Source organism: Pteropus medius, unplaced genomic scaffold (assembly GCF_902729225.1).
Source record: "Pteropus medius unplaced genomic scaffold, Ma_sr-lr_union100, whole genome shotgun sequence".
Classification (NCBI taxonomy): Eukaryota; Metazoa; Chordata; class Mammalia; order Chiroptera; family Pteropodidae; genus Pteropus; species Pteropus medius.
In genome coordinates, this window is record NW_024347788.1 from 9,623,913 (window position 1) to 9,627,940 (window position 4,028).

At 47.6% G+C, this 4,028-nt stretch overlaps 1 pseudogene; it reads right to left on the reverse strand.

Moving 5' to 3' along the window:
- Positions 1 to 2,485: 2,485 nt before the first annotated feature.
- LOC120614522 (uncharacterized) lies at positions 2,486 to 2,604 on the reverse strand (annotated as a pseudogene).
- Positions 2,605 to 4,028: the final 1,424 nt, after the last annotated feature.

Genomic DNA, 4,028 nt, shown 5'->3' on the forward strand with positions numbered 1-4,028 from the left:
ATGTATATAGTTATTAACCAGAGCTACTCCAACAAAGTTAATTAAAAAAACAAGCGGAAAGCACACACGAGATGCTGTCGATAAATAAACAAGGAGAGTTGAACACGCAGCAGCGTAGAGGCAGAGGGGTGTGTACGTGTAGACACCCCCCACGTACGACACACACACGCCACCACTTCACATACCAGGTGAGGGGGCCCAGGTCTCTTCAGACTCTGACATTCTGTGAATGAAGGCGTTAAACAAGATGCCCAATCGAATCAACCACCTTTCATGAGTGTCCATTACATGCAAACTAAATGCCATAACGAACAGATCCTCTGAGCCCCCGTTGGGCCTGCGGAGGTCCACCTGCACCTCCCAGCATCACTGACAGGTCTTCGCTTGTCTCTCCCTCGTCCTCACCTCACCAAGCCCCTCGCTACACTCCGTACTACGCACGCCACTCTGCCCCGGAGCCGAGGGTGGCTTTGGACAGCTGAGCCCCGGAGACTCCCTCTGCCCAGCCAAGGCAACATGGTGGCACCAGGAGCAACTTACAGTATTTAGAAGCCGTCGAGGAGATATCTGCACTCCCAATTTTTGAACAGCATTAGTCACAGTAGCCAAGAGGTGGAAGCAACTCGAGTGTCCCTCAGTGGATGAAAGAATAAACAAAAGTGGTATATATGTATGTGTATGTACACACACACACACACACACACACACACACACACATGGATGGAGACTTACTCCAGCCTTACAAGGAAGGAACCCTACCCGTGCTCCGATATGGATGAACCTTGCGGGAATTCTGCTGAGTGAAATAAGCCAGATAATCGGACAAACACTGTGTAATTCCACTTGTGCAGGTGCCTGGAGCAGTTAAATTTATAGACAGATGGGAGAATGGTGGGTGTCAAGGGTGGAGGGAGGGTGGGCAGAGGGAGTGGTGTTTAATGGGTACAGAGTCTCAAGACTCGCAAGATTAATCTGGAGACCCATCTGACAACAATGTCAATGCACTGACCTGTACACCTACGAAATGGTTAAGATGGTAAATTTTATGTTGTGTTTTTTACCACAATTTTTTAAAAAGTTAAAATTGAAAACAAAACCAAAATATTTAAAAGCCAGTAGAAAGCAAGCAGCATGCAGTGGGAACGGACCCTGGTCCCCACGAGCCCCGCGGGGCAGGCGGGCTGCACACGCCCGGACTGACAGCCGGGTCCCCGTCCTCCCCAGCTCATCCACCTGCCGTCACCTTCCGGGCACGTCCCTGCCCACTCCCTTCTTGTTCTTTTCTCCACAGTCCCTCATGTCTGAGAAGGCTTCATTCATTCATCACTCATAGTTTTTAGGTGCAAGAAACAGAACAGACTCTGAGGAAGTTAGGAAGCAAAGGACCTCCTGGGAAGAACATCGATAGCTCGCGGGGTTCCTGCGAGGGCCAGAGCCAGGTTCCCACGCTCGGCAGCTGGGGACAGCGCTCACCACGAGGCCTTAGAGACTCTGCTGTTGCTATGAACACTGGACCTCACCGCGTCCTCCACTGCGGACACCGGACGCTGGATGCTGCCAAGGTCATTGTCATCTTCCGTCACCAGAACAGGCTCTGCCCTGCGCCTGCCTCTTCCAAATACCAGCTTCCCCATCCAAGTCGGGGTAGATGTACCCGACGGCTCGCGCCCTCATCTGTATTCAAGGAAGGCTGGGCACGCGAGACTGGCACCTTCTCATCTGCAGTGACTGCAGGCTCTGCTCAGGCAGGGGAAGGGGCGTCAGAGGGTGGACGGTCAGCGGCGCTGGCAGGCTCTGGAGTCCCCGTCCCATCTTCTTTTCCTCAGCCAGCTGGATCCGTCACCCGACGGCCAGTTTGTTTTCCCGGCTACATGGTGGTACTTGCCTGGCTGTCTTAGACCTTAGAGGTAGGATGGCCAGGTGTAGCAAATAAAAATACAACACACCCAGTTAAATTTGAATTTCAGACCAACAGCGAATTGTTTTAGTATGAGTATGTCCTATACAATATTTGAAACATACTCCTACTAAAAAGGGTTTACTATTTATTTGAAAATCGAATTTAACTGGACGGTCTGTGTTTTAGCCGACCATCATCTCAGGAGTACCTTTTCTATATTACCCTCCACTTTGTAACCGTGTGCCAGGGCCTGCTTCCTGGGAATGCCCACCGTGCTGCTGTGCGAAACCCACATTCACGACAGCAGTCTCGCCGCCTCGTCCTGGTTTTAAATGTCAAGACTTGGAAATCACCCAGTCTTTCTCTCTGCTTTCTTCCCATAACAGATTTTCATGTTCTCCAAGGCGGATGTGCGCCTAGAGCCAACCAAGATGAAGCTATGTCTTAGAGAAAGCACAGGAGAGAAGCACAGTTCACTTTTATTTATTTATTTTATTTTATTTTTTAGGTGAGGCAACCCTTGGTTGACCTCACAGACTGCCAGGATCTTGTCAGTTGACGACCCCTTATTTTTTTTATTTTTTACGCCCACAGCACCTGGTCTTCCTAGGTGGTCTCCCATCCAACTGTTAACCAGGCCCGACCCTGCTTAGCTTCTGAGATCAAACGGGATCAGCCTTGCTCAGGGCGGCATGGCCATAGAAGCACATTAAATTTTAAAAATTGATTACCCAGTTGCAATAAAAAAAAAAAAGAAGAAGCAGTGCAGAGAGGTTTCATACATTTTTCACGCTAGGCTCTCTCGGTTTCTGGGCCCCTGAGTTTGCTGACTCACGGTTAACAAGGCTTTAATAGGACGTGAGACTATAAAACGATGAAACCGACTTTCATGTGCGGCGTGTGAAAATGGTCTCTGTGACTTGACAATTACTGTTGTTCTCACCACCCACGTGGCAAGCTGGATGCGTTGCCCAACTGCCAATTTGTTCCTTTAATGTGAAAAAGCAAACGATTTTCAAAGCCACTGCGTTTCAATATATGATACACAGAGGGTATTGGACTATTTCCTAATGTTAATTAAAATCATAAATAACACATGAGGCACACGACTTTGCCAGATTCTTCTAAGGCCACACACACACACACACACACACACTCACACACACACACGCAGACTTTACTCACTTACTCGGGTCTTACATGAAGAATAATTAGACCTTCCCAAACCAACATCGGCTTTTTCTGGGCTTCCAGACAAACCACAGCGGATATTTCAAAGGACAGAAAATAGATGCTGTGTTTTAGAGCTGGCGTGAACGTCAGAATGTATTTCACTAGCTGGAAGGATCAGGTCCTTGGAAGAGAACTAATTCATGTACTTGCTTAAATAAAACTTTTTTCAGTTCCTCAAACACACCTTGTCCCCCGCATTTTGGGGCCTTCCCAGGACGTTCTTCCTTACCTCGTCTAGTTGACACCTGTACGTCTCTGGTCAAAATCATTTCCTGAGGAGAAAAGTCACTTCCTTGACCCTGAGTCAAGGCTCCTTTTCATGCTTTCAGAGTTAACTGCCATTTCTTCATAGGTTTTATCATGGTTTTTAAAGATATAGTTAGATTCCAGAATGAATCAAAAATGGTACCCTCTAAGAGTTTTTCCCATATTTCTTTCTTCCTACTCACTTTTTAAATATGCTTTTCCCCCCAGAAGCCTCTTGTAAGGTCCTATTCTATTATTATAAATAAGTAATCTGTCCCCCGCACGACGGGCAGCAGCGGGCCCTTCCCCGTCAGTCAGGAGAGAGGAAAGCCGACCGAGGTCAAGGTCTTGATCTCTCTTAGAGGTTATTATTGCTAATGGCCGTCTCTCACCCCTCGGCCATGAACTTCAAGAACCGTTCAGAGATGATGGAATGTCAACTAACGAGCAGCCTCTTGGCCTGAGGAAGTCATGAACTATTTCTGCAAAATTTTTAAACCCGTTTCTCTATACCACATATAATTTCTTGTGAGTACATATTATATGTGCTTTTATTACTGGGGTGCAGTGTTTTTGCTTTTTTTTTCTGCCCTGCTTGATTTCCTCCTTCCTTTCGTTTTCTTCTTCCTCCTCCCCTCAACCACCAGCC